Genomic DNA, 11,221 nt, shown 5'->3' with positions numbered 1-11,221 from the left:
TCTTATCATTTAGTCTGAAAGGCCTGAGAAGTGGATGTAGTGCGACACCGCCAACCAATTATCACCCAGTTAGCAGCCTGTGTCTTCTCTCAGTTTCTGTGGACTCACTGCTTTAGCTCTGTCCTGTGTTCAAGGTCGTCTCACAAAGCCGCACTCCAGGTGTCAGCCAAACTGAGTTTTCAGCCAGATGCTTGAGTGGAGAAGAGTCTGCGTCTGAGCTCATTCTTGTCCCAGGCTTTATTTCCTCAGGATTATATACCTAAGGCCTGACTTTCTGCTGGCTGTTGGCCAGAGGCCACCTTCAGGTCGAGGAGGCAGCTTCCTCAACATGGCTGCTCACTTCGTCAAGCCTGCCAGGAGAACCTGCTAGCGTGTGCTGGTAAGATGGATATCTGTCTATATAGATCTCCCTTATAAAGCAGGAGATATAGGTAGATATGTAAATATTGCATATTATATATCATGGGAGTAACATCCCAACACCTTTGCCATATTCTATTGCTTAGAGGTGAATCTTAGGTCCCATCTGCACTCAAGGGGAGGGATTTACACAAAGGCGTGGACACCAGAAGGTAGGAATTACTGGGGGTCCCCCCCAGGGTCCGTCATCCACAAAGGGTCACATTACCGGCTCAGAATTCACAAGTAATAATAAATCCAACTAAAGTTGGTCTGCCTTTTTTTTTTTTTTTTAAGATTGTATTTATCTGCCAGAGAGAGAGAGAGAGAGCACACACAATCAGGCAGAGGCAGGCAGAGGCAGCAGAGAAGCAGGCTCCCTGCCAAGCAAGGAGCCCGATGCGGGACTCGATCCCGGGATGCTGGGATCATGACCTGAGCCGAAGGCAGCAACTTAACCAACTGAGCCACCCAGGCATTCCTGTCTGCTTTTTCATTAATGTGGTGAACTGTCAATTTTAGATGTGGCAAAATACTCCTTCCTGGAAGAGTCTTCTGTTTTAAGGTCTAAACAGTTGCCCGGATTACTGTTGTTTTTCACAGTGCACACGTAAGCTTCATTTTAAAAATTACTTATCCTTTAATGCATTGTAATCTACATGGAAGTAAACTCCAAGTTGTACTAACGGTTGGTCCCCAACACATGGACTTAGCTATATGCCTTCATTTAAGAGAAAGTCTGTAATGGTTCAGAGTCATATGAAATTGTTTTGGGTGCAGTGCACTGTCTCCAGCCCTCTGGTAGTACACAGAACTGTGTTTAAATAGATTTGAAATAAACGAGGACAACAGTGACTGTAAAAGCTGAGAAACTGAACTCGAGGTACTTCAGTTCTGTTATTATGTATGACCGTGTGGAGTTTTTGTGTTTAAAATTTAATGCTGTGAAGGAAGCGATGCAAACTGAGACGTGCGATGTTTTCATTTGGTAAATACACATCGCAGCTAGTACAGGAAATACTTAATTGCATTTAATATTAACTTTAGAGCGGAAAATTCCCTTACGATTATTTATTGTAAAACTGAAGAACGAATCAAGAAAACAAAACATTACAACATTATATTTTGGTCGTTGCCTAATGCTTGGTGAGCTACTGTTTTGCTGCTTAGGAATAAAGATAGCCAGTCCCAGCTTGGCTCACCATGCGCTGGACCCTTCCAAACACACTCACTCACGCTCACCCGGATCTGTATGAACTCGTTCAAACGATCCTAGCAGGTAAGACCAGCTATTAATCATATCGATAAAATACTCTGGGGCACAGAAGGACGGTGATCTCCTCCAGATCATCCAACTAGGGCGGCAGAGCTGGAATTTGGACCCGGTCCTGTGGCTCCAATCCCTGAATTCTTAGCCGCTGGGGAGAAAAGACAAAGCGAAAGCAGCACCCCCAACAGCCCTGCAGACCGATGGGAGCCCTTCACAAAGGACAGGAGGGCTGCTTTCCATTCCGGACCTGGCCCTGCTGGATCCTGGGCGGAGGGAGAGCTGGCTTCCCCAGGGGCTGCTCCCTCGGCGTCCCCTCCTCTGCCATCATCTGCCAGGCCCAGGTTTCTCCTTGGCCCTTTCCAGCTTCCGGGCGTTCGCGCCAGGCCAGGTCGCAGGGTCAAGAGCTCGCGAGCCCTCTATTTACTGTTTGGTTTCCATGGTGACACGTAGGCGCCGTCAGCGCCTCCCGTCACAGGCCCCGCAGCGCGGCCCCCACCCGGCGCCGTGACGTCTGCCCGCCGCTTCCGCTCTGCCCATATTTGGCTTCGCCCGCGAGCCGGGGGGAGGGGAGGAGGCTGCGAGCCGGCCTCCCGCCTCGTCCCGCCCCCTGCTCCCGGCCACGCCCCTGCGGGGTGCTGGCGCGAGCTGTGTGTCACGCGCCCCCCGCCCCCGCCCCTTCCCGCAGATCCGAGGTGCGGCGAGGGACCGGGGCGTTAGGGACCCCTAGAGAGGGCGTGGGTGATCGGATGAGCTCCGAGGTCTCTCAACAATCTTGCAGGCAAGATTGGCGGCTGTCTCACCCGTCCCGGCTGGGTGAGCCCGGTTCACGATTTTGTCACTCGGTGCCGGAAATCAGGGAAACAGCCGTCCCCAGCCGAACCCTAGTTTGTATTTTATAGGCTCGAACTGCAAATTCTCGCCCATGGGGCGGTGGGAAGCTTTGAAGCCGGAGGCTCTGGGATCAGTGCTGCCCCTTGGGGGATAAGTGACCTTGGGAAGGTCACTTCCCTTTACCCGGCCGGCCGGCTAGAAAGAACTGGTGGGGTTGGGGGGGCGTGATCGCGCTGTCTGCAGCAGTCTCAGGTGTGTGAGGGGGGTCGTCCGTCACCTTAGAACTGTCCCCTATCCCCATGGCGTCATGGAATGCCCGTGAAGCTCGCTGAGGACCCCTACAATTCCGATCCTGACAGTAGCCGGAATTGGGTGGCTCTTGCAGCCTCGCTGGGCTGAGGCGCTTAATTCACTCAGTTAACGGATGACTGAATGGGATCCCAGGCAAATTACCTTCGGATTTCACCTTCATAAATCCGGATCCCCGCAATTCCTCTTGCAGGCGGAAGGAAGAATATTGCGATGATTAATAACCGCGCAGCAGGGTTGCTGAGGTAAAGCGATTTGCAGATGTAAAGGGCAATAAGCATTCCTGGGAGGAACCCAACGAGATTCCAGAAGCCTCGGCGGGAGCCGTGGGTGTACGCCGCCAGGCCCCGAGCGCCCCGAGGGCGGGTGGGGGTGGGGGGGAGGCGGGCAGTGCCGCAGAGGCCCCTGCGGGGGACTGACTGCGGGCGCGGGGTGACTCTTCAGGGGGCTCAGTCGCGCGCCCCTCCTCCCGCCGATTCCCCAGTTTCTCTGGCCAGAGGACTGCGTGTTTTCCAGAACATCAGAGCTGGAACGCACAGCGGACATTTCCCCCTACTCCAGCCTTTCCGTTTCACAAATGGGGACACTAAGGATCCGAGAAGTAGGTTCATCCTTCCAAACGTGCACAGCTGGTTGGAGACAGATGAAGACGAGGATTTCTGGCTTCAAACCAGAGTGCTTTCCATCTCACCTCTAACCCCAGTGCTCTTGTGGCTTGGGGACCCTGATGCTTGGCTCCGGTGGTGGGGTGTGCAGTAGAGCCAAACACTGGCTTTGGGCCTCCTAGAGGACGCCAGTGGGACACCTGCTCCTCCGCACGGCTCACAGCCTGACCCCAGGACCTGCAGCGATGGCCAGGAGGTGTGAACTGCCAAAGCCACAAATATGCCTCCTTAACAGGGGGTTGGAACGGCTTTTCTCGTCCAGAGAACCCGAGTTGGCTGTCCTGAAACCAGTCTTGGACCAGCAGCTGGTCGTTCTTCACAGTTACCCAAGCCCTGCATGAAGCTTTTCGCAGCCAAGACAAGAGCAGAAGGCACGGAGCCCGAACCCGTGGGAACCCGTTTTTGCGCACTGGAAGGTCTTTTCATGGCACATAGCGATTAGATTCTGTAGGGGAATGTCTCTGTCTCTCTTCCCTTTTCGTCCCAACCACTTCCTCTTACATCTCACATTCTATTTCTTCCCTAACATCTAGACCGAGTACGAAGGCAGCTCAGACTGAGAAGACCCGGCCTCAGGGATCCCCACCGGCTGGTTAGAGGAGTCTGGGATCCTTCCCCTCTGATTGTACTCGGAGCTAGAGCGGTAGAAGCAACAGCTCTGCCCCCTGGTGGACATGGGAGGCACAGCGCCCTTCTCCAACTCAGAAGCCCCACCGTGGTGCTGCTGCAGGAGAGGAAGGAAGCCCTCTTGGTTCCCTCTGATAGAGCAAAATTTGGCACAGGAAAAATAATCCCTTTCTGGCTTAATTCTGATGATCTGGTCAGTTTGGATGCAGAAAAGATTTGTATTGTTTCTCTTGCCTGGACTCTGCTGTTCCTTCGTGCTATCCAAACCCCTACCCCTTTTCTAACCCCTGTTTCAAGTTCTGCCTCCTTCATAACAACTTTTCTGACTCTCCTCGCCTATATGTCTTTTAAATACAGCGGTGCACAGACCCAGCATGCGGAGTGCACATTTACATATGTCTTCAGTGTTGTTTCCTTGAGGGTGGGAAGCAGGTTTTGTGTCTTCGTGTTCGTAGACTCCATGTTGCACAGCACAGGGCTGGGGACAGAAACTGCTCTCAGTAAGCTCTTGCTGATTAATTGATACATTAATTAATTAATCTCTGCAAACACAAACTCTAAGCCTTTGCTTCGACAGACCTTCCAGAACTGTCAGATCTTTGGGGGACTCTAGATAGTGGCCTAACCAAATATCGCCTTGCACAATGAGTAGTTCCACAAAACCAGTTTCACAAGAGAACACCACCAAGACCCAGAGAGGGATGAGGAAGTTCGAAGCAGACACTCAGGGAGAGACTCGGAGGGAAGCGGGTGGCCATGTGGAAAGGCCGAAGGACAAAGAATTTGGAGGGAGAGGCCTCTGCTCCTGGGCTCAGAGAGGCAGCCCAAGAATTGATCAGCCCGGGCCACCTGCTGTGTGGCTTTAGGCAAGCTTACTCCCTCTCTGGGTGTCAGTTCCTCATCTGTATAAATAAGTACCCATCTCCGAGCAATAGGAGGAGGATAAATTGAGTTGCTATTTGCCAAGTGCCGGGCACATAAGTACTATATGACGGTTTGTAAATGAATTTTCCAGCTCAGGTGTCTTGAAAATGGGATAGGATACGATCTCTAAGTTGGTTCCCTTCGCACCAGCCTTCCAGGACAGCACATGAACTTTGGGGTCAGGCAGGCCTGAGTTGCCTCTTGTCTCTGTGAGCAGTTGTGTGACTTTGGGAAAATTGCTTTATTTCTTGGAGCCTCGGTGTTCTCATCTGTGACATGAGGATGATTGTGTCCACCTCAAAAGACGGGTGTGTGCGCTGCACGCTTGGACAGTATGTGGCATAGAGGAGCTTTATAAACAGAAGTGGTGGTTATTGCAGACCAGAGGAGCCATACATGGAGGAGAAGAGGGTCTCCAAAATCTAGGACGTTTTGAGAAAGAGAACATATAGGCCAGCTCAGCCCCGGAGCCTGAGGTTTGCGGCAGGCGGGGGAGGCCCTGGGTCTGGGCCATGACTGGATATCACAGGCGCTGAAGAAACCCAGAACGGTTTGACTTGCACATCAGCTCTAGGAACATTTTCTGCCCGAGGCCTGTGCTGAGGGTGTGGACGCGGTGGGGCGAGGTGCCAGCTATAGGCCCTTCTGCTCTCCTTCCCAGGAGAGAGGACGGTAGTAAGACAGGGCGTGGGCAGGGTGGGCCTCGGAAACCTGTCGTCGTGGAGCGTGCGTGTGTGGGAATGGCCCAGAGACATCCTGCCCGGTGACCCGGACTTCCAGGACCGGTGCGGCCCTCCCTCGCGGCAGAACCTGCCCGCACAGCTGCCATTCCCGAACCTGTCCCAGGACACCCGGACTGACTGCCAGCAATTCTCCAAGGGCCGTGGGAAGGAGGGTGATGGTAGTCCTGAAGCCAAATTAACCTTACTTCCCTTCAGCTGCAGGTGTGGAAAAGCACTAAATGGGATATGCAAATGCTGTTTGTATTCTTTTTGAAGTGGGGGGGGGGGGGTTGCAAAATCCCAACCATGATGGGGTGTTGCAATCCCAAGCACGCTGGGAATCACTCTTATTATGGTCCTCATGCTGGTCGGCGCTTGTGCCCTGCGACCCACAAGGGTCTGTGTGCTCCCCGATGGTGGGGTCTGTTCGAAGAGAGTCACTCTTCTGGGATCCCAGACACAGTCTGAGACCTGGACAGATGCACCTTAGGGGCTGTTTAGGGATCACATAGGAATCTGTAAGCCTCATTCCATACTCCTATTTCTCGTGCTAGGTTGGGCTAACATCTAGAGCAGAACTCAAAGGAAAAAATTATATGTAAAAAACCCAAACAAACAGGACCTATCAAGAGTCACGAAGTTGCCAGTATTAGTTGTCTGTGGGGGAAGAGGGAATGTGTTTTTCTTCTTTTGCTTGTTTGTGCATTCTTGTACTTGTTTTACTTGTTTTTGGCAAATACCTATTGCTTTTGTAAGAAGAAGAGATGTTTTTTAAATGTTCCCAGCAGAGCAATTTGGTTTTTTTTTTTAAATAGATAATAAATGGGAAGGTTCAAACCACCCTCTGATTTTTTGTTGTTGTTGCTGTTCCTCTCTTTCCAAAAGAAAGAGATGCTCCTGGTGTGAAACCTTTTGACAATTCAATCAAAATAAAGAAAAAAAAATCACCTGTAATCTCATCACAGAGATAATGACTGTCATTACTTTTGATTCTACCTTTCCTGTTCACTTTAGTTTTCTAGTCTTTAGTTTTTATGCTGTGGTTTTTATGAAAATAGGACCATGCTGTAATAACGTGGTGTAATCTGCTTTTTCTACACCAGAGATCATGAACATATTTTTCTGCGTGATCGGATTTAATCGCCAGTTACATAGAATTCTGGTTATAAACATCCAACAATTTAACCAATTCTGCATTGTTGAAATAGAACCTCTGGGCGGTTTCTACATTTTTTGCTGTTATAGACAAGGCTGCAAATATCTTCGCAACTCATCTTTTGTGCGCATCCAAGATTATTTCTTTTGGGGGTGGGCCGAGGGGGTGCTCCTTCTCAAGGCTTTTGAAATGCCGTTGAGCCTCACACGGTAGACTGCGCAGGCCCCGTCACAAAGGGGAAGGTCATATCAGCTCACCCCGTCTTGAGCTGTGTAATTGTAAAAATTATTTACCTTTTCGGCCCTTCAATTTTTTCAACTATAAACCGGAACCATAGCAGCTAACATAGTTAAGACGGTTGCCAGGACTGGCTCTAAAAAACGTGTCCCCACTAGGCTGAAAGCTCTAGGAAGGTAGGAACAGGGTCTGTTTTTTGCTCACGATTGTGTCCCTGATGTCCAGGACATAGTAGGTATTCAGTAAGTATTTATTAAAACGGAAGAAGAAACCAGTTGCTTTATGACCTGTAAAACGCTTTTATATCCCTCCTGTGGTTTCGGTCTCATCGTGATTGACGCTGGCTGACTGGCTGAAGGAACAGGAGATTGGGGGCTGGGAGGGATGCCTTAAACCAGTTCCTCTTCCCCCCTCGTTTCCCTTGAGCAAGTGGGCTTCCCTTTCTCAGACTAGAAACTTGAAATCAGTGCTTCTTTTTTTTTTTTTCTTTTTTAAAGATTTTATGTATTTATTTGACAGAGAGAAATCACAAGTAGATGGAGAGGCAGGCAAAGAGAGAGAGGGAAGCAGGCTCCCTGCTGAGCAGAGAGCCCCATGCGGGACTCGATCCTAGGACCCTAAGATCATGACCTGAGCCGAAGGCAGCGGCTTAACCCACTCAGCCACCCAGGCGCCCCTAAACCTGATGTTGTATATCAGTCATCTGGGGATCTTCTTACCATGTGAATTGTGATCACGGAGGTCTAGGATCCTCCCTAGGGTTGGGTCCGAGATTCTGCATCTCTGGTAAGCTCTCGGGTCAGGCCCCTGCGGTTGAAGAGCGAGGCTTGCTATTCCAGGCGCCCTTGCGATGCTCACGCTTAAGGTTGAGTCGCTTCGCCCTCTGTCGGCCACTGGCGGGCATTGCATTCCTTGACCAAGTAGATAAGGAGAGCCCCGCAGGGATTTTGTAAGTTGCACAAAATTTTGGCGGGACAAGATCTTCTGCTAAAAGCAGATGGCACACCGATTCTGAAAGCAGTAGGAAATGTACTCCTAAGAATGCACTCTGGAGGCACCTGGGTGGCGTGAGCGACTCTTGATTTCCGCTCAGGTCCTGATTTTAGTCTTGAGATCAAGCCCCAAGTGGGGCTCCAAGTTCAATGGGGAGACAGCAGAGACTCTCTCTCCCTCTGCCCCTCCCGCTCATGCTCGCTCTCTCTCAAATAAATAAATAAATAAATAAATAAATCCTAGAAAGGAAAAAAAGAAACCACTCTGTAAAGGATCCTGCATGTTGAGGCAAAAAATGCCCTGAACCTGAAGGATGTTAGGGCTGAGAGGGATCCCGATACTCAGCTAGGGAGCGCTTTCCTTTTTTTTTTTTACCACTGTTTCCTCCCCCCGCCCCCCCCTTTTTTTTTAAAGAAAAAAGCAGCAGAGGACTTTCTTCATCAGGGCTGCATAATGACTTTTAGGAGCCTAGGCGCTTGGCCTGTGGGGCTTGCTCCTTTATAAAAATTAATTGAAAATTATATTTTATGATTGTACTGGTATGAAGACAAATATGTTAACACACAGAATGTATTGTAATTTTTCGATGCAAAAGTTAATTTTGGGGGTTCTCTCTCTCAACCCACTGTGATCTCTGTCTGTCAAATAAATAAAATCTTTTTAAAAAAAGATTTTATTTATTTATTTGACAGAGATCACAGTAGGCAGAGAGGCAGGCAGAGAGGGGGTGGGGGGAAGCTGGCTACTTGCTGAGCAGAGAGCCCGATGCGGGGCTCCATCCCAGGACCCTGGGATCATGACCTGAGCTAAAGACAGAGGCTTTAACCCACTGAGCCACCCAGGCGCCCCAAATAAATGAAATCTTAAAAAAAAGAGAGAGAAAGAGAAAGAGAAAGAGAAGAGAAGAGAAGGGAAGGGAAGGGAAGGGAAGGGAAGGGAAGGGAAGGGAAGGGAAGGGAAGAGAAGAGAAGGGAAGAGAAGAAAAAAAGAGAAGAAAGCAATTCCCCCTTTAAAGCAGCAAGGAGCAAGCAACTGGCTGGAGAAAGGGCCCCTAGCCAGAAGAGGGCGCTGGATTTGGGAACAGGATTTGGTATAAGGAACCGCCGGATTCTTTCCGCAGGGTTTCGAATTGAGAATTTGCATCTCTGGACTTTGCTCTAAACTCTGAGATTTAGGTGATCAAATAATTCTAAATTCTTACATTAACTCTTGTATTCTAACTAGGAAAAGTGGGTAAAATGTAGTTTAGTTCCTCTATTTCATGTTCTCTTAATGTTTTAGGCACCTAATACAGATATAATTATTTTTTGGGAGAGCAGAGCTTAAAACAGCAACCAGTTTATTATATCTCATGATTTTTGTTAGTTAGGAATTAAGACAGGCATTGGCCAGGAGATTCTTCTGCTCAGTATGGCAAAGACTGATGTCCTCTCTGTTTTCATCTGGAAGATGAGCTTGTCTGGAGGGTCAAAAACAGCTTTACTCAAAGGACACAGGTGCAATTTTCCATTTTGTGTGGTTTTTTTTTTTTGTGTGTCTGTCACCCTCCCTGGTCCAGAAGTCCAGAAGCTACCAAGGGGCTGGAACTGTGTCTGTTTCTATCACTTCATCGCTAGTGGCCAACACAGTGCCTGGCTAATTGAGGCTTAGTAAATATTTGTTAAATATTTGTTGAATATTTGTACATCGATGATGTAATTTTCATAAAGAGTCTCAGGATCCTCAGAACACAGGCATTGGTAAGAGTTGATGATCGTAGTTGCTCGCTAAACGCCAGGACTAAGCTAAGTACTCTACACCCAGGCTGGTTGGCATAATTTATCCGATTTTATAGAAGAGAGGCTAAGGCTCCTGACTCAGCTTCAAAGGATAACATACAAGAAGTCCCTTGTAGATCACGAATCAGAGAATCAGGTAAACTCAAGAGCTCCGGAGGCCAAGCCAATTACCAAAATGAGCTCTTGGGGAGAGAAAAACCTGATGAAATGACAAAAGGCAAGGCAGTCTGTTTTCAGATTGGTCACAAACGATGTTCCAGATTCCTGCTTCTACAGTTATCCAAACAATAGAAGCAAAACCATCCCAAATGTTGAGGTGAAAATTCGCTTGGACTTCTATTGCCACATTCCCCTAAACTATTCCTCCAAAATCCACATGTTCCTTCTTCTTCCTGGTTTTAAAAATTAATTAATTCATTATTTTAAAAGATTTTACTTATTTATTTGAGAGAGAGGGAGAGAGAGAGAGAGAGAGAGCAGGACAGACAGCAAGCAGGGGGAGCAGCAGGCAGAGGGAGAAGGAGAAGCTGACTCCCTGCCCTGCAGGGAGCCCCTGCGGCTGGGTCCCGGGACCGTGGGATCATGACCTGAGCAGAAGGCAGCGACTTAACGGACTGAGCCCCCCAGGCGCCCCTGGTATTATTTACTTTTGATGTTAATGCCCAGCTGGGCTGTTCTGTCTACGTGGTGTATCGCTGCTTCTGTTTTATCAAACAAGCGGGCCTTCAGGCACGAGGGTGGTGTCACAGTAAGAGTGTCAGAGGGATCAGAGCACTCATGGAGGATCTGGTGCCTTGGCTTCCCACCGGCTCTTCCAGCTCTCAGTACTGCGATGGGGAAATACCCCAGGGCGCCAGGAAACTCCTGCCTGGGCAGGGAGCTGACATCCCCGTCGGTATCCCGGGGAGTCTAAGCCCAGCCCCCAGCAGCCAATCAGCGGCGGCGCGGGCTCAAACGGACAAGCAAAACCAAGCCCAACCAAAGCAGCTGGAACTTGAACAAACAGATTTGGGTGAGGCTGGGAGGGAGTCAGGCCTGGCGTCATCCAGGCTCTGGGCCAGGCCGTTGTCATGGTGACAGCCAGCCCGTTTACCAGCGGGGCCGCAGAGCCAGTTTTCTGAGGGGGAAGCCGAAGGAGGGGCGCTGGGGTGCCCGAGGGGGCCTGTGCTTCCGCAAGTAATAGAAACCACGGAGGAGGCGCTCCCAGGGAGTAGTGCCTTCTCTCTGGAGCCCCGTGGCGCCCGGGGTGGGGGGGCGGCAGCGCGCTGCGAGAGGCTGGCCAGCCCGGGAGGGAGGGAAGTGGCTACCGA

The 11,221-nt window shown here is 50.0% G+C and overlaps 1 long non-coding RNA gene across 2 annotated transcripts; it reads left to right on the top strand.

Annotated features, from left to right (window-relative positions):
• The first annotated feature begins 1,686 nt into the window (after nt 1-1,686).
• Nucleotides 1,687-6,598, top strand: LOC132000156 (uncharacterized). Of its 2 annotated transcripts, none has more exons than XR_009399197.1 (2): nt 1,687-3,054; nt 4,008-6,598. It is a non-coding gene; the product is annotated as an uncharacterized LOC132000156 (long non-coding RNA). The 2 variants fall into 2 exon arrangements; XR_009399198.1 differs by having other exon boundaries at nt 1,687-3,890.
• Nucleotides 6,599-11,221: the final 4,623 nt, after the last annotated feature.

The sequence above is a fragment of the Mustela nigripes genome, chromosome 13 (assembly GCF_022355385.1).
Source record: "Mustela nigripes isolate SB6536 chromosome 13, MUSNIG.SB6536, whole genome shotgun sequence".
NCBI lineage: Eukaryota > Metazoa > Chordata > Mammalia > Carnivora > Mustelidae > Mustela > Mustela nigripes.
This window is presented reverse-complemented; position numbering and strand designations above follow the sequence as displayed.